Source organism: Palaemon carinicauda, unplaced genomic scaffold (genome assembly GCF_036898095.1).
Source record: "Palaemon carinicauda isolate YSFRI2023 unplaced genomic scaffold, ASM3689809v2 scaffold53, whole genome shotgun sequence".
Classification (NCBI taxonomy): domain Eukaryota; kingdom Metazoa; phylum Arthropoda; class Malacostraca; order Decapoda; family Palaemonidae; genus Palaemon; species Palaemon carinicauda.
The window spans coordinates 55,001-75,000 of record NW_027171794.1 but is presented as its reverse complement, the minus strand read 5'-3'; the positions used below and the strand labels follow the sequence as shown (position 1 = coordinate 75,000).

The following is a 20,000-nucleotide window of genomic DNA, read 5'->3' as shown; positions in this document are numbered from 1 at the left end:
CTTATATTTGCCTTGCCTTTAGGTAAGGCTTGTGTTTTATATTTATTTTAAGGGCCTGTCACTGCTTCCCCGACCCTCAGAGGTCGGCAGATTGCTTTTGGTTATTTATTCTTCTGTCATTAACAGACATTAGGTAAATACAAACAATTGAATATAAAAGCACCAACAATGGTATGGGGCTGTATCATCTTAAAAAGTGATATTCAGATATTAGTTAAATGCAATATTGGAGCTTAGGGAATTCAGTGAGTGCCGGAGCTCTATAATAATAGAGTTTTCTGGGTCGACCTGTGGCGGCCGGTGAAAAGAGTCCTTCTTATATACCTTTTCTGATAAAACCTTCCAATTATACCAGAGAAAGATAAAAGCTTGGAATGCTGAGGTTACAACCCTCGCGCGAGCACCTTTGGGTGTCGTGTATAAAGCAAAAGCGCGTGAAATCCACTATTTACAGGTTGTCTTCCATTTAGTTAATTCCTTCGTCAAAGGGATGGGCCGATACAAAGGCCCTAGCCAACCACCAGTGCCACACCACCCACGCCCCGACGCGAGCGCCATCTGAACATCATCCTTCTTTTTGGACTTCATCAGTGTGAAATTTTTTTTGTGGTTCTCTCGACTTTTTTAACATTCGTGGATTTATTTCGTTATGTCCGAATCTCCATCTTCACACATTCCAATGTTAAGTACCATAGTTTGTTTTGACAGCTTTTTATAGTACCGGGCTTATGTTTTATATCCAGTATAGTCTGTTTTATTATTCCCGTCTGGCCCTTCACGGCGGCCATTGTTTGTTCACTTGTCTTGGGAATTCATCTTGTCTGCCCGTTTAGTACTCTGTCACTTAGGTTCTTGGTTAAGTCCCTGGCCTTATGCCTTTGGAACCGTTATTGTTTATGCGTTATTATGCTCATGGTACTTTTTGCTAGCAAGTCCAGCCTACGAACAAGATAGCGGTCTAGCTTTGTTATTGTTTAGTACCCGCCCCTCCGGGCCGTTCGTCACTCGACTGTGCTATTTATTTTAAGTTTTAGCAGATGCTATTCTTCGTTAGTAGTCTTATCTTGATGTACATTTTTATTTTATACGTTTATGATATTGTTGTGTGATTATTAGTCCTGATATTGTGTCCAAGAGAGCGAGAGCTTGGGGTTCCCGTTTTCTGTTCGCAGTCACGAGTTACCCCTTTCTCTCGTTTTCTTTCTTAGCTCCGGTGGGTGAGCGGATTTCCCGTTTTCCGTTTTGTGCATTCAACGGGTTCTCCCTCCCTCACCTCTCCCCCTACGGGTGTATGATAACTTACGAGTTATTTAATTTTGGTTACTTTTCAATAGTTAGCGTTATTTTAGGTCCGTGTTTCGTCCTCTCCCCGTTACGGCTCGGGAGTAGTTATGAACGTTTTCCACTCCGCCTTGAGTTCTACTCCGCCATGAGGGATTCTCCATGACTTTCGTTCTATTTTTATATTTATATATTGTTTACTACATGGGACGGGCTTCATATTGTTTAGATACGACCCTCCGGTGGCCCTTACTGCGGTATCAGGCCACGGCCATATCCACAATAGCCATTGTTATTACAATTGTGTTATTATTCACAATAATTATTCAGGACCTTTCTTCTTCCTCCGGCCTCACCGGAGATCGTAAATACGCTTTACTATTATCTAAGCCTTAGCCTTTAGCTGCGGCTTGGCTTTTATATCTTTCACAATTGAATTATTAGCCACAATTGTATTATTCAGGACATCTCATTACCCTCTGGCTTCACTGGAGGTCGCCCATACACTTCACACTTATATTTGCCTTGCCTTTAGCTAAGGCTGCATTATTCAGGACATCTCATTACTCTCCGGCTTCACCGGAGGTCGCCCATACACTTCACACTTATATTTGCCTTGCCTTTAGCTAAGGCTGGTGTTTATATTTATTTTAAGGGCATGTCACTGCTTCCGCGACCCTCGGAGGTCGGCAGATTGCTTTAAGTTATTTATCCTTCTGTCATTAACAGACATTAGGTAAATTACAATTATACAAACAATTGAAAGTGCCAACAATGGTATGGGGCGGTATCATCTTAAAAGTAATATTCAGATATTAGTTAAATGCAATATTGGAGCTTAGGGAATGCAGTGAGTGCCGGAGCTCTATAATAATAGGGTTTTTAACCCCTTATCAGAGTTTCAAGAAACACCAGACTCATGTCTCCTTTCTTTTACAGAAGGTCCGTTGTACTGCCGAAGGATGCCCTGCCTCGTTCAACGACCCCGTTGGGCATGACCTCTGTCGGTCTCATGCGCACTGCTCCATCCCCTTTATCCAGGAACCGGGCCAGGCCCAATACATGGTCTGGTTCCCGGATTTGTGCTCGCTCTGTTACGAGCTGTCGTCAATTCTACTGAACGATGATGTAAGTGGGTTTTCCCTTTGTTCCTTATTTCTCGTTGGCAGACACTAATTTAGCCATGAATATGATATACACAGTATATTTTGGAGAGCAAACCCCCTCCTGCATCACTAATCACTACAAATCTTACAGGCCGATGATGTCTCTCTTCGTGCATCAAGATCTACTCTTCGTCTGTGGGTGTCGGGCTTCGGCAGGAATGCCTCGTCTGGCGCACCCTATCTCCTCGATGGAGACATGGCCTCCCGCCTCTTCCCAGGCTCGACTACTGCTGCAGTCTCCCCTGACCTTGCTGCCCCCTTAATTGAAGAAGTCAGGGCCACCATTTCCGCGGAGGACGAACCCCTCGTACCGCTGGACGTGGCAGATCTGGATATAGACGTAGAACCCAGGGACGAGCAGGTAAGTGGTGCCGAGTTGGTGGAAACCCTTTTCTCTCCTACTCCCTCTTCTACCGCTTCCTTTCTAGGTTTTGATAACTCTAAGGCTTCTCCTCGGGATCCCTCTGCCTCCGTACGACCCAAGGTGAAGCCACTTCGAACTTATAAGACTTCAGCTTTGCCAGTATCAACGTCACCGGTCCCCGGACCCTCGACAGCTCCTGATATTCATATTGCTCCTCGTAAAACCACGACTCCTAAGAAGTCTAAGTCTACCAAATCCAAGACAAAACCAACGGGTGGCTTTCAGGTACCCTGGGGTGATCTCGTCCCCATCGAACTGGTCAGAGATTTGGTCAGAGATCAAATTCAACATCACTCTGGAGCCATGACAGAGATTAAGGATATGATGGCTACTCTGATCCGCGCCGGAACTCAGTTTCCTCCCCCTTCTGGCCCAGACGCATCTAAGCTACCGCCCTTTGATAAAAACAATCCTTGGCGGTTTGCCTTGCATGCCCCATTCTTAGATGGTTCCCTAACTCTGGAGGGCATAGGCACCCGCCCTCTAGAGGACCTGGAGTTCTACCCCCCGGGCCTAGAATTCCCGTTCAATGGTTTCGTACGTTTAAAGGAACATGCATTGGTCCGTATGGACAAGGTACCGAAGGAAACGGTGATATTTCCAAAAGAGCAGGCCCAGGCTATCTGGGCCAGAACACTATCAGAGTGGGGGTGTATTAACTCCAAGCTCACCCCACACAAAGGTGCCTACACTATTTTTACGACAGCGGCCTCCATCTCTTTGCCGCTCATAGACAAAGTCACAGAGCTGACTATACTGGCCATCAAGGAAGGCTCTTCCATGCCGGCTCTCAAAGAGACGGACCCCACCTCTTTGCTTATTCCGGGTACCTCTGCAACATGGGATGCCGCGGCTTCTACCTTCACGGTGGGGAAGCTAGACCCGGACTGTGCCTCTACTCTTTTCTCTGAGAAGCTTCCCAGATTAATAGAGAGTCTTCTCAAAACTGAGTTCGAGACCCGTACTAGACTAGCTAGGTCCCTCCAATCCATCACCTCCATGGAGTCCCTAGCATCTCTTTACCCAGAGGAAACGCTGTTCAGAGTCACCACAAAGAACCAGCTGCTGTCCTACCAAATAGACCTCCATGACTTCTGGTCAGCTCAAGTTAGTTGCAGGAAGTTCGTTCTGTCTGAGGCCTCCATCAAACATGAACCGAACAGGCTGATAGCCTCCTCCTGCTGGGGTAAGACCCTCTTCCCTCAGACCGAGGTGGATAAGGTTCTTCAGGACGTGGCGAGGGCAAACCAAAATTTGCAGGTAAGGTGGGGTCTCTCAGCCAAAAAGAGGTTCGAACCCCAGAGACACACGTTCTTCAAGAAAAAGCAGAGGTTTAGTCCTTACAAGACTGCCCGGGGTACCTCGTCCCCACAGTCTTCCGCTGCCTCGACTTCTCGACAACAGGCGCCTCCTCAGCAGGTAGTCTACCTCGCTGCTCCCCCTGGTACACAGCCCAACCCCTCTTGGATGTCCTCTCCTGCATACAACCCTGCCTACGAATCCTCCGGTTCCTTTCGTGGATACCAAAGAGGGAGTTTCAGAGGTAGAGGACAGTTCCGCCAACGCGGCGGGCCTAGAGCAAGGGGTGCCCGTGGAGGTAGGGGCCCTAAGTTCACTCCCTCCCAATGATGTGATGCCGGTAGGAGGGAGACTTTATCACTTCCGAGACCATTGGACCTTCAGTCCATGGGCTCACAGCATAATATCCAGGGGCTTGGGTTGGAAATGGTCACAGGGATCCCTTCCTCCACCAGTGACCTTCTTCCAGAGACCCACTCCCATCCTGGAAGAGTACACCGCGGAGTTACTCAAGAAGAAAGCAATCAAACGGGTTCGATCCCTAAAATTCCAAGGCCGCCTGTTTACAGTCCCGAAGAAAGACTCGTCGGCGTTGAGGGTAGTTCTGGACTTGTCGAAGCTCAACTCTTACATCCTTTGCGACAAGTTCCGTATGCTGACTATCTCTCAGGTACGGACCTTACTTCCCCGTGGGGCCGTCACCACCTCTATCGATCTTACCGACGCCTATTATCATGTCCCAGTAGCTCGAAACTTCTCTCCTTACCTAGGCTTCCGTCTCGGCAAGAGAGCCTTTGCATTCAAAGTCATGCCCTTCGGTCTCAGCATTGCCCCCAGGATATTCACGAAACTGGGGGAGACGGTGCTCGAGCAGCTCAGACACCAAGGGATACAGATCGTCGCCTATCTGGACGATTGGCTCATTTGGGCCCAGTCGCACCAGGAATGCAACAGAGCTACGTCGAAGGTACTCCATTTTCTCGCCAAACTGGGCTTCCAAGTCAACCTCCGGAAGTCCTGCCTACAACCATCAAGCCACTTCGAATGGTTAGGCATCCGTTGGGACCTTTCAAAGCACAGGCTCTCCCTTCCTCCCAAGAAGGTAAGGGAGATAGCTTCCAAGGTCAGGAACTTTCTCAAACACAAACAGGTGTCCAGAAGAGCTTTAGAACGAATCCTCGGCCTTCTCCAATTTGCCTCACTGACCGATCTCCTATTAAAAGCCAAACTCAAAGACATCAATCGAGTTTGGAGAAAGAGAGCGACAATACCTTTAAGAGACAAGACCTCGAAGATCCCCTCTGTCTTGAAAATGAGACTACAACCATGGTCCGAACGGAGGAACCTCTCCAAATCGGTTCCTCTACAGTTCCCCTCTCCACAAGTGACAATTCATACCGACGCGTCTCTGAGTGGATGGGGGGGGGTTACTCCCAACATCAGATGTTTCAGGGCTCTTGGTCACCCGCCATGAGGCAGTTCCACATCAATGTTCTCGAAGCCATGGCGGTGTTCTTGACCCTGAAGAGAATCTCTTCTCCGAGGTCGACCCACATCAGAGTAGTCTCAGACAGCACGGCCGTAGTCCACTGCCTCAACAGAGGGGGGCCCAAATCACCCAACCTGAATCAGATCCTGGTCACTATCTTCGCCTTGGCAGCCGACAAAGACTGGTTCCTGTCAGCAACTCACCTAGCAGGAGTCCAGAATGTGATAGCAGACTCATTATCCAGGACGAGCCCACTGGAATCGGAGTGGTCCCTGGACATGCACTCCTTCCGGTGGATACTCAGGCTGGTTCTAGGTCTCCAGGTAGATCTATTCGCGACCCGACTCAATCACAAACTCCCATGTTATGTGACACCGAACCTGGACCCTCAGGCTTATGCCATGGACGCATTAACCCTGGATTGGAACCATTGGCAGAAGATCTACTTATTCCCTCCAGTGAATCTTCTACTGAAAGTCTTGCACAAACTCCGCTCCTTCAACGGGGCAGTGGCTTTAGTGGCACCTCACTGGCCAAAGAGCAGTTGGTTTCCTCTCTTCCTCGAGTTGAAACTCCGTCCCTTCCGGATCCCATTCCCCAAACTGACCCAAGTGGTCCAAACTCGGACTGTGTCAGATTCCTCAAGGATAGCCAAAACCCTAACTTTGTGGATTTCATGAAGTTTGCGGCTCGTAGGGATGCAAACATCGACCCAGATAATGTCCTCTTTATAGAATCAGACAAAAGGGACTCTACGATTCGCCAATATGATTCGGCAGTTAAGAAACTAGCATATTTCTTAAGGAATTCAGACCATTCGGTTATGACTCCTAATTTAGCCATCTCCTTCTTTAGGTCCATATTTGACAAAGGCCTAGCAGCTAGCACTATAACCATCATTAAGTCAGCTCTGAGGAAAGTCTTCCTGGTTGGGTTTAACATTAACCTGGCGGAGTCTTATTTCTCGTCTATTCCAAAAGCATGTGCTAGGCTTCGACCTTCGGTTCGTCCTCAAAAGGTCTCTTGGTCTCTAAATGATGTCCTCAAACTGGCCTCCGACACGGACAACGAATCCTGCTCCTATATCACTCTTCTTAGGAAGACTTTATTTCTAACAGCTTTGGCCTCGGGTTCTAGAATCTCAGAACTAGCAGCTCTCTCACGGAACTCAGAAAACATGGATTTCCTCCCTTCAGGTGAAGTACTTCTTTCACCAGACAGGGCGTTCCTAGCTAAAAACGAGGACCCCCAAAATAGGTGGTCCCCTTGGAAGATTATTCCTCTTCTCTATGTCCGGTCACCACTCTCAGGGCCTTTTTAGCCAGGACTGCTACCCGATTGTCTGGCCCCTTGTTTATCAGAGAACAAGGAGGCACCATTTCCATACGTGGTATTAGGCAACAGATCCTATACTTCATTAAACAAGCCAATCCGGGATCATTTCCCCATGCTCATGATATCCGGTCGGTAGCTACCTCCATCAATTATTTCCAGAATATGGACTTTGATGACCTTAAAAAGTATACGGGTTGGAAATCTCCTATGGTCTTCAAACGCCACTATCTAAAGAACTTACAGGCTCTTAAATACCCAACGGTTGCAGCTGGGAGCCTTATCTCTCCCCAGTGATCTTTTGTTCTTCCTTTCATCCATCTCTTTTCTTCTCCCTCCTACCCGCCACTCGTACCACGACGCCGCTTCCTTGGTGGTTCGTTAGCCCTAAGTTTATTACATATTAGGTTAATATGATTGTAACTATTATTGTTTACCGTAGTTATAGGGTTGGGATATTCTTAGCCATGTCAGTTTTGTTGCATGTTTGCTCTGATACTCGGAGGCATCCCCGTTATCATGTTTGTTTAGCCTTACTCTCACTATGCCCTGTGGCTAGTTTAGGATTTATGCTTACTTACCTTCATTATATATGGTTTTCTTTACATGGTGTTTTTTCTCTCCCCTCATTAAATTAGTAGTTATTGTTGGGCTTGGAAGGCATTCTCTGGTACATTTTCACCGGCCGCCACAGGTCGACCCAGAAAAGGGATTTTGACGAAGGAAAAATCTATTTCTGGGGAGAGACCTGTGGCGCCCGGTGAAACCCTTCCCTTTTATTTTACACGATCCCACCCTTTCCTTTCCAAGCCATCATGTCCAATACAGAAGGATGTTGTTCAGATGGCGCTCGCGTCGGGGCGTGGGTGGCGTGGCTCTGGTAGGTTGGCTAGGGCCTTTGTATCGGCCCATCCCTTTGACGAAGGAATTAACTAAATGGAAGACAACCTGTGAATAGTGGATTTCAAGCGCCTTTGCTTTATACACGACACCCTCGAGGTGCTCGCGCGAGGGTTGTAACCTCTGCATTCCATGCTTTTATCTTTCTCTGGTATAATTGGAAGGTTTTATCAGAAAAGGTATATTAGAAGGACCCTTTTTACCGGGCGCCACAGGTCTCTCCCCAGAAATAGATTTTTCCTTCGTCAAAATCCCTTTTTTGGGCTCAGCCATGTTGTTCTGATGGAAGCTTACCAGAGAATTAACTTGGAAAGTACTATATCTGTGGGATTAAGTGCCTTTACCTTGAATGAGTTCCTTAGATGGTGCTCTAGACCTTTATATATGACATTACCATTGTCTGTCATATCCACTAAGCTTGGAACTAGCTTAGGGCTTCCTGCCCCCTGCAGGGAAAGTTTCAACTTTGACCATAAGGATTCAAAGTTTGTATCTCCATTGGGACGGTCGGTAATTCTTAGAGTTTACCCTTCTCTTATCTTGGAAATCTGTACTCTGATTTCAAGTTGGGCCCTTCTAGGGTTTAATTAAAAGTCTAGTCTGCTTTATTCTTCTGTAATTGAGATTGCAGCAATAAGACGCAAATACGTTTATCATTTTACCTTGCAATTAGGTTATCAAATGTAGTTACAATCAGGTATGAATCTAATCCGGCATTGAAAACACATCAGGTCCATATTTTCTCGTCGAAAAAATATGTAATTTCATCGAAATGATGCCACTCAATGGAGATGTGAAACCAAATTGACTGATTTGTACAGATTTTGGAAATGCATGAACACCTTGACGCAACGTTCACTCGACACTGGTGTTATCGGTCAGATATGCACCTATATGGAACCGTGTGTTAATCATTGTTGTGATTTGCACTCAAGGGTAAATGTACCCATGCATCCGATGCACTGGAAAGTCCCAAAGCAGTTCACTGTTCATCACAGCGCTAGACGACGGGTTTTATAACACTACCCGCCGCCACCACAACATGTTTAATTTCGTGTACTTGCTTCATATAGTGTCTGTAAAAGATCTGGTTGATCTCCACCCAGTGTATGAGCGGAGTTTACCAAAGCCCCTGTGTTGGAAGAAGTTCCGTGAAGAAGCAATTTTCTTTGGATCGTGATCTGCGGGTGAGCTGTCAGGATCCGCTCTGCAAATAAGTAGGTGAGCATTGCTCTCGGTTATCTTAGAATAGATTTTGATCCTGAGGTTTCTCCTCGGAAGAGCTGTCCTTCCTTGAAGTCTGAAGTTCTACGAAGATAGACCTTAAGACACTCTACTGGGTATAGAGAGACATCTTCCTTCAGTGGGCAGATTCTCCAAGGACCCCACCTCTTGTTGGGTAGCTCGTTCTTGGCCAGAAAGGCAGGATCAGGAAAAAGGTTCAGTTCTGTGTCTAGGAAGTGAATATGGCCTACATCCCTGATAGGGCCAATGTTTCACTAATTCTAGCCCCTGAGGCTATTGCAAACAGAAAATTGATTTTCTGTGTTAGTTCCTTTAGAGTACAATCTTCATTGTTTAGGTTCGAAGCACAGTGCAAGACTTTGACCAACGACTGTGTAATGGGCTTTGGAGGGGTTGCCGGCTTGAGTCTAGTGTATGCTTTGGTACCTTATAGAAGGTTTCGCTTGTGGGGTCCACCTCAAAGGCGTATAAAAGAGGTCTAGTCAGGGCTGACTTACATGCGGTTATTGCAGTGGAACTCTGTACCTTCAAGAAAAAAAAAAATTTTACCTTGCAAAAATAAATTCAGTAAAAAGGTAGGATGATCAACTAAAGATTTAATTCATCATCCCTTCCTTCAGATACATATCCAATTATATGAATTTACATTAGGTACAAAACATTTTTTCAGTTTCATGATTTAACAAAAAGCAATAGGAATAGACAACCTTGTGAACACAATGGAGATCCAGTACTTACAACCAAAATTAGATTATCGTCTATTCCTCCCAACAATGTTCCAATAATATACAATATAGTACATTTCATTATTTACAGGAAACATCTTAGTATTACAGGTACATAGTCACGATCTATCAAGAAAAATAATACATTCATTGTAGTCCAAAATCAATTTAAAAGAATACAAAACTCATTGATTTTGGACTACAGGCATTACAGAATAATGAAAATTTATTATAACTGTCACGGTCAAGGTCAATTTACAGTACAACATTTATTACGATAATTACAGAACCCCTGACTAAATAAACATTTCCTCACACAACGTGTCACATTCTCAGCCTTTTATCTACCCCAAGGTGGGAATTAAAACATGACTAAAAAGAACAAAAAAGGGTAATTATTATCAAAACTTCCTTTAAAAACTGTACAAAGATTAATTCAGTGGGAGATTTATAGTTCTTCATCCGAGTCTCAAAATTCTGTCTCGGGATATGCACCGGGATTCAGCAATCTGCTGGCGAGCCATATTAATTTCTCGCAGCACCGATGACAGGCTGAGCCGGCGACTCCAGGTACAAGCTGGGTGTCTTTAATTGATCGATAACCTCGCATAACAGTTGGTATCTGCGGGTGATCGACATTCTTTGAGGTAAACCAGAGACAGTATCCGTAGACTCAGAAGAGGACAATAAAAATCCCGAAAAATCAGACGATGACTGAGGGCAAAGTTGTGTTTCGGGCGACCCAAACAGTGTTGTAGCGTTCAGGTTAGATACACCTGACTGTGTCATTTCAGCCTCGAGCTCTGACCGGTGTTTTAATCTACCATCAGAATGTAGGAAAGGGTTTGAATTCTGAGGTGACTCAGGAATGGAGGATGGTTCCCTCTCTATAATATTCATCTGGTCAGTGAGACGAGGTCTCCACTCCAGGACTTGAGGCTGAACTAAAGGTAGGTCAAGAACAGGACCTTTTGACCTAGTCCATGGGGGACTAAATCCACTAGAGGTGGGATCTTCAGGTGACAGTCGGTCGTCACAATCAGGTGGCAAAAAGCAGAGAAAGGCATAATCAGGATGAATAGACACTGCCGATTCAGAAACAGGGCTTTCTAAAGTAGCAGATCTTGACCAATCTGGACTGGAATTCTTGGAACTAACAGAAAGTACTTCCAATAACGGAATACTGGAAACTTCCCAGAATTCCCAACTCCCTGTACGATGAACCACACCTTCCTCTTGGAAAAAAGAAGCTAAGAACTGGGGTGTTCAAAATTCAGGCACTGGATAGTGAACCACCGACTCGGGAGACAAAATTGGGGTTTCACACATTTCGGTGGGGCTGTTCTCCCACAGTTGTAGGACCACACGATCTCGAAATGATTCCGGCTTTAATACAGGAGTCTCATCATAATTTTCTGGAGGATATAACCAAGCATCTAGTGCTTTCTTTCTCTCGTAAGTCCTTGCTGGCTTAAGAATGGGCTTAGGCTAAGTAATAGCTCTAGTAGGATGGCGACTTTTCCTCTGTCGTCGGGACTTGTTACAATCTTGAGACAAAAGGTAGGATGCAACTACTGCAGCCACCCTATAGAAGTCGCCATCACTACTAGAACCAGAACTCAGACTTCAGAGGAAGTTGAACTATCCTCCACGAGTTCTGGACTATTCCGAGTCTCTGTTACAGGATCAGGACCCTTCGGATACCAGAGAAAATGCCTCCTAAGATGAACTGGAGGTTCAAATCAGGCTTTTAACTGAATATGGTGAGCTCTTACCAGTTCACCATCAGGCAGTCTCTGCAGCTCATAGGTGACCTTATTCTCTTGTACCTTAGTAACACGGAATACCCCCTCAAACCTAGGGATGAGCTTGTTCGTCAGAAGGTGTCCCAACAGGTGCACCTTCTTAAGCACCAGAGAACCCTCTTTAAACGGTTTGTACCGAGGATATCCTTCAGCCCATGGGTCTCTTGTTTCAGCTGACAGCAATGGGATGCTATCAATATCGTGAGCACCTTTCAGTATGTTCTCAGCTGGAGCACAGCCAGTCTCAGTGTGGTGAGAATGGTTGTAGCTGAGAACTGCTCGGGGTAAGTACTGGTCCCATTTCCAAGATTCCCCAGAAATCACCCTCAGTAACTCACCAATGGTAAGATTTACCTGTTCCACTGCACCGTTACTAGAGAGTTTATACGGAGTTGTTTTCACATGTGCAACATTGTACCGCTCCAACAACTCGGTAAATTCCTGGGAAATAAACTCAGGGCCGTTATCAATCAATATCCCGACTGGAACGCGAGTTAAAACAGGAAAAACTCAGTCTTCAAGTGCCAGGCATATCGTACTGCTCTTCTTATTCCTTATGGGTACTGCCGTCACCCACTTGGAAAAATGGTCAACTACCATCAGACACCCAATAAAATCAGTACTGGTTGTTGGGAGACTCACAAAGTCCATAGCAACCAATTCAAAAGGAGAAGCGGTCGCTATTTTCAAGGCGGTGGGGCAACCACCTCCCTTGAGCCCTTATAAGTCTGGCACTCCCAACACATCCGGCACATATCTCTGATCACATTAATCAAAGATTTGTGCCAGACGAGTCGACGGAGCATTGCAATCATTTTTCCGATCCCCCAGTGAGCATTCTGGAGGTGGGTCTCGGCAACTAGGTCAATCAGGACATTGAAGGTGACTACTGGAACTACTGAGCCGTCTGGGTTCCGCTTCAGTAGCAAACCCTGGTGTACTTCCAGGTCCGACCAACATCTCCTATAGGGTAGATAGGAGCGTGGTACTCGAGAGGCAGGAACCCCAGAGTAGATCATCTTAATGACAGATTGAATCTGTCGATGATCTCCTTGGATCTTGGACACCTGACTAAAGGACAGAAGAGCATTTCTGGGGAACACTCCCCGATCAGGTTCAGGGTCAGTTACCTTCATAACAGTGGTCTCGGTATGCAGTGAGGAGACTGAGAGTACCTTGGGAGACAACTGAAGAACGGTAGTATGGTCATACACCAACTGTTCTCGGGGTGAATCCAGTGTCAGGTAGGCTGCGTCCTGTAGATTTCTATTAAGAACAAATCAAAAGTTGATGTCTTTGGCAGCTACCACCGCATGGTTAAACAGCGGTAACCTCCACCCGGAAGGACACTTCACCTCTAACTGGACGTAGCCTAGAATGCTGGTGCAGGAACCAGTCAACCTCTCTAACTGTTCTCCTGACAGTACCTGGTACTCTATGCCAAGTTGGCTCAGTACAGACTCATTCACAAGACAAACCTGTGCACCGGTATCAACAAGAGCACAAAATAAGGTCTCCTGTATCATTACTATACCTACTGCCAAGTGTTGAGACACATGTGTACAACTGGACTGACGAGGTACCTTTTCTGTCACGTACTGGATTACAGGACAATACTCTAGCGCTTCCTGATCATCAGTGACCAAGCCCTCAGCGTCAGGCACACGAGATTTTACCTCCGCCATATGGCCCAGAATCACGTCAGTTGGAGGGACGTAATTGCGAAGCTCGATCAGAGGGTTAAAATGCACTCCAGACAGACACTGAAGCTGCACACACTGAGGCTCAGTCACGGATGGATCACGATAGACTACGGGGCAAGTGGGACCCCAATGGACCTAGATTTCCAGGTTCAATAGCTTAGATGCTGCCAAGAGCAACTCCAGAGCTGGGACTTTACCTGGAAATCGCATTGCCTTAATCCTGTTCCTGCTAGTCTTGTCCAGTTTGAAGCCTAGTCGACCGGCGTCTTTCAAAAACTGCTGAACTAAGGCATCCTGCAGCTTGGTTCCCTTCAGCTGAGAGTCGGGTGCAACACCTGGCCCTCCCGTCCAACAGTTCACGACTAGCTCCAAGGATTCTATGAGAGAATCTGGATCACCACGAACCTCCTTATACAAGGCCAGTCCAGTAGGCAACTTGGGAGTGCTAGGTTCAGTAGCAAACAGACAGTCAGTTAATGCAGGCCAGCGGGATAACCAGTCAGCGGCGGCATTCTGATCTCCTGGACAGTAATTAACAATAAAGTTAAATTCGGACAGGTCCTCCAGTTTCCGTGCTAGACGACTGTCCACCATCTTCATGTCATAAAAGGTACATCAGGGGACGGTGATCAGAATGGATCACGAAGAACTGACCATAGAGGAAGGCCCTGAAGGTTTTCACTCCCCATCGCAGAGCAGCCAACTCACGCTCAATGGTAGAGTAACGGGTCTCGCAGTCAAGGAAAGTCATGGAGTCGTACGCTATCACCCGACGCTCCCCTGGATGCTCCAAGGACTCCTGGCACAGACAAGCACCAGCACCCTGACCCGAACCGTCAACAAACAACTCCATGGGTTTAGCATCAGCGGAGTAGTCAGGGTACAACAACATAATGTCCTCCTTGATCAGTTCCTTCAAGCGCACAAAGGCACCGTCCATTTCTGCAGTACACTTCAGTTTCCGAGTCCCTTGGGATTTTCGTCCTCCAGTCTTCGCGGATAATGGTTTGGCTATCTGTGAGCACATGAGGATAAATTTACGTTGGAAGTTTACCAGTCCCAGGAATCCCCGTAGCCCACGCACAGTGGTCGGTTTAGGGAAGTCCTCCACTTTCTGGATGTATTCTGGTAGCTTACGCATACCAGAATGTCCAACCAGATGACCAAGATACTGGACCTCAGCTTGAACCCAAGAATACTTCCCGAGTTTTATCTTGAGTCCGTGCTTCGGGAGAGTAGCCAGAACTCGTTCTACCAGTTTCAGGTGTTCCTCGAAAGAAGACTCAAGTATCAAGATGTCATCAGTGTAGACAACCACCTTGGCTTTCAGGTACTGTTGAAGAATACTCTGCATTTCTCTCTGGAACACTGCAGGTGCATTTTTCTGTCTAAACAATAAGCGTCTGAACTGCCAGTGTTCAAAGGCGGTAGAGAAGGCTGTGTATTCTTTACTGTCCTCTGCCAACGGTAACTGGTAGTATCCACGAACCAGGTCAAGGGTTGTAAAGTATTTGACTCCTTGAAGTCCAAATACAGAATCGGCCATGTTAGGCATCAGGAACTTATCAGAGACAGTCACGTTATTCAGTCTACGGTAGTCCACACACAACCATATACTATTGTCCTTTTTTCGGACTGGAACAATGGGTGAAGACCAAGGAGAGATGCTGGGTTCAATAATACCCAGTTCATGCAACTCCTTGCACTGTTCCTCGATGGCGTCAGCGACGGGTTTGGCAAACCGTCGAACTCTCTGATAAATGGGCGTATCGTCATACACACGTATTAGTGTGCTTGAGCACTCTCCCACATCATCATCACCAGTACTGATGACCGGAAGATGACATCGAAGTATTTGACAAAAGTGGTCCTTCTGAGGAGAGTGCAGTTCGTCGGAGATAGACAGATTGTCTATCTCTTCCAAGACGTTCATTTCAGAAGTCAGGTCACACTTCTGTGCTGTCAGGCAGGATAGAGGAGCATCCACCATTGCCATGGTGAACACCTTCCCCAAGAGATCTCCCTTCTTGATCTTGGCAGTTTCTTCAGATGAACCCTCGATTAAAACTGAGGCTTTTCCATCGTTCATTTCGAGGATGGCAGGGATTGCTGTAACTTTCCTTGACAGACCAGGGGTTATGATGTTGCCATCATAACACATTTCCGGCCAACAGTTGGTCGGACAGGCAGGCCACCTAAAAGAGGTGTCAAGTCACTTAGGAAAGTTTACAGTAAGTGGAACAAGTACTGGCTCAATACTGGCAATCCTCATTGAATCGGCTGCGTGGACCTCAAGTGCGTAAAGTACTTGCTGACAACAGGCTCCACGTATCAGGACGCAATACTCCCATAGAGGCTCTTTGGGAGTACTGCCAACGCTCAGCCGATTTCAGGCTCCGTCAACTATCACCCCATTTGCTCTCAAGAACTGGTAGCCAAGCACTACATGCTCAGCCATAGTCCCTGAAGGCACTACATGGAACACACTCGGGGCGAATGTTATTCCATGCAGTATAGGGGTCAACAGTACAGTACCTAAGGTCTTAGGTCCTGTTTGCCGTAAACCCTTCAGACCAATGGTGTTGGGTTCCATATGCAGCTGGTAATCCTGTACTACTCTCGATGACAGGAGGTAGACCTCAGCTCCGGAGTTAATGAGAGCATCCAACGCTCCCGATGGAAACTCACTCTTGGTCACTGGAACAACCATGAGTGGTACAGGAGCCAACTACGCCAGGTTAACGAAGGGTTTTTGAATAAAGCCTCAGTTCCTGCTTCCTCCCTGGAGGAGTCAGTTGGAGAAGCTCTGAACCGTGTCGAGGACAGGTTATCACTGGCCAATCTTGAAAGAGCCATTGGAGGTGCAATGACCTTTTCGGGTTGAGGGGTAACCTTGGAAATTGAGATTTCCGAAGCTGCCACCGGAATACTAGGAGAACGCACCCTAGAACTCACATCCTCCTTCGATGTAGCCCCATCTTCTCATCGAAGACTTGGTCTTTAAAGCCCTATGATACTCCTCAGTTCTTGACTTCCTGGGTTTTGCCTTCTTGCCCTTCTTCTGCACAGTCCGAGAAGGAGCACTGGACTCGCTCCCACTTCGGATCTCCCAGCTACTGGTCGATCCAGAATAGGAAGACGGGGTGGGAGTAGCACTCACCGGTACTGCTCTCCACCTTGAAGGAGTCTGGACTGAGGTAGTCTCCTTCCCAGGGCTGCGGGCATTAGCTGTGTTCTGGACAGGTGATCTGCTTATAAGCGTCGCCTGTTGTCCACACTGTGCTACATGATGGTTTGCCGAACCACAGCGTAGGCACAGGTTGAGGCGTCTGTGACACTCGTCCATAAATTGCTCTGATTTTCAGCACCATGCACAGTTTTGGGACAGGTCGACGAGGAGTGCGTAAATACGCTCTGTCAGGTCCAGGTGAGCGGCTGGGGCAGCCATGGCAACCCTGTCGGCATACGAGCCGTGCCATGACTGTCCCATACAATTGATGACCAAATCCTCTGCCTTCTGGCTCCGTCGAGAACACTCAACAGGTGTAGAACATCCTGCCAAGTGAGGCCAGCGGAGACATTAATGGGGGCCAGAGACTGTTCCAGCCAACTTGCAGCTCTGCTTGGAATAGTTCTTAGGAGCTTCCGCCTAAGCTCTCTCCGGTCCAAACTTCGGTGAGGATAGGCCGACCTGTACAGGGAGGCCAACCGGACGGCGTAAATCTTCAGAAGTTAGCCCTCGCCACAGGTGGCACTGCTGAACTGGGCCTTCCTACCTGCATCACACCTCCCTCGGGCTTTTAGAGCACCAGTCGAGGAGGCGTTCCTTCATGTCGGGGTATGAGATCTCGGGACCCCCCATGGCTGAGAATGCCTCCTGGATTTTTTCCTTCAGAAATTTCCCTAGATCAACAGTCCACCGACCAGAGCTTCTTGCGGTATACTTGCTCGCACAGTAGGCCTCGAAATCCCTCAGGAATCGGGCAAAACTCTGGCCAGTTTCCAGCTGGAAGATTCCAGGCTTGGGGGTCCTCCTGGAGTCGAGGACCTTAAGCAGATCAGACAGACTGCGTTCTGTCTGGAGGGACTGGACGTGATGTGTGGAGACAGTGTCATCTGAGCTGACACTGAGACAGGAGCTGGAAGAGTCACCAGATTCTTCGCTGGTGGACTCGTGGGACATAGTCATTTCGGGTATGACTGGTCTGGTGGTGCCCTTGGCCTGGGGCCTGTGCTTTGGGATGGCCCCTGTCTTGGCGAGAACTGCCTCAGCAGTAGCTGCTGGGGCCTTTTCTGGGCTACTGGCTTCGGCCGGGTTGACCAGGAACTGCTCCCCTAGTCTACTGGCTGTAGTCTGTGGCGGATTAACAGGGTTAGTTGCTGGAACAGACAAGGAAGTAAGCAGTCCACCAAGAGCAGAGGAATCCCAAAAGCCTGGTACAGGGGGAAGTAACGGTGTGAACCCTGGAGGGGGCTGGAGACCTCCAATCACTGGCTCTGCTCCAGTCACTGGGATTGCCAGACCATTGAAATTTGGCCAAGCTGGGGACATAGAAGGAGCACTGGTGATCACTGGTTGTGACCCCAGTGGCAACGTAGCACGTTGGTGACGGCTCAACACTCTTCAGGGCCGCCACTTGAAGTGTCAGGGACTTGACCTGAGTTGCCAGGTCACTGACAATCCTAACAAGACTCTCTACATCCTGGCTCAGGCTCTTCTTAGCCTTTCGGCATTTACTGGATAACGATGACATATCAAAAGGTTGGTGTTTCCCGGGTCTGGGCACCAAAAATTATTTAGTGGTTTGCGGACTGTGGCCAGAGATAGCACCCGAACTGCCTAGTTTCCGAATGCCGACCACAACCCAACGTTCACTACACAAAAAATATACAACGGTGGAATACCCAAAAATCTAGGCAACAGGTCAAAAGAACGGAGCACTGGGCACCACCCCTTGATTTATACTGGGCAACGGGACCCAGCAAGAATCTTACTTCCTTCTTAAATTCCATTTCCTTGGGTTAGCTGGATTAACATGTAAGATGAACGTTGATTCATTTCTGGGAAAAATGAGCAGTATATGTGAATAGCTTGAATTTAAGGGTAGATAGCTTCAAGTTCAAGTAAGGGTCAGAACATTAGGTGAAAGGGAACAGTTATTAACTGATAACGGGACACAGTGTGGGAGGAAAAAATTATGATAAATGACTTATTAGCAATATTAAAAAAACAGTGGCTGAAAAAGGGACGTCATGGAGTAAGGAACTGGAATAAATTTCAGTCTTCATAAAAACAAAAAAAATATTTATTCGTAAATGAAACAAAAAACTGTTAGGAATACATTATCATTGTTTTGTCAATTCAAATAATCAATTAAAGTCAAAATTAGCATCCCTTTACATTCTAGCCTCAAAATAAGATAAACAAAAGAAATGACCACTTCAGAATAGTCTTACTGCATAATGTACAAGAAAGAGAAAAATACTAAGTTACATGCAAGATATACCACTACAGTTACAAAACGGAACTTTAAAATCCTAGCAAGACCATGACTACAGAACCTGAGGATTTGAAAGACTTAGAAATATTAGGATTCTCAACATAGTCAGCGTCCAAAACAAAAGAAACATTACTACAGAACTAAGCTTAAAGGAGAACCCCGCAACACTATGGTTTTATGACATTTGTAATGACCAGTAATAAACTTGAACACTTACTATCTAATAAACCATCTATAAAGAACATATAACTGTAAAAAATACTGTAATTCAATAATTTTCCCTCAAAGTAACACTGTCTGCCTCAATCTCCCGTCCACCATCAGGCTGCAAAGTCACTTAAACATTCCTAACCGTGGAACAGTATGGCCGCACACGACGTTGTGCAGGTCACTGTGGGCCCACAATAACAATGTCTAAAAAATCAGAATATACAATCCACTAAGCTTTCTTAGATACAAACCATTTTCTTTTATTCCAATGTCTTGGACTTCAAAAGAAATTTTGTTTATTAAAAATGAAATAAAGCAAATTACTTTCTTTACATGAAATAACTTTTGTTCAGTTTATCTTAAAAAAACATCTTATATGTTCCTTAAATGACAATCACTCTGAACTAATACATAATCCTTTTTCTTATATCCAAAGTAAGAGAACATATTTTAAGTGTAAACAAACAAAAATTGTTCACACTGCAATATACAGGAAGTCGATTACACAAGAGACCTGTATGGATACGTTCAGATCAGGTCCATTTGCTATAAACATAGAGGAAAGACTTTTCAGTACAATCTAGAATTGTCAACTTTTTCTTTTGTACTGTATTCAGATTATGATATTATTAATGACCAGAGTTAGAAGAGATGAACAGTAGCCCTATTGTGTAAAAAAAAAAAAAAAAAGAAAAAAAAGTCCAAATTTAATTTAAAGTACTGCAATCTAAAAAAAGTTGCAAGTAGTGGATTTTGAATTTTGTTAGTGTACAGTGGTACAAAGGAGCCCAGTCTGCTATTTATTTTTGCAGATTTAGCAATCCTTGCTTGAGGTATGATACATAGCATAACTTAAGGGCTTTGATATGTGTAGCAGGGACCGTTTTATTCATAATACAATAGGTTGTTATGATTGAGAT

The 20,000-nt window shown here is 46.2% G+C and overlaps 1 protein-coding gene across 3 annotated transcripts in view; it reads left to right on the top strand.

The window, feature by feature from the left end:
* The window catches only part of LOC137637094 (gem-associated protein 6-like), a 125,924-nt gene that overhangs the window by 105,203 nt on the left and 721 nt on the right, over positions 1 to 20,000 (top strand). The window lies entirely within an intron of this gene.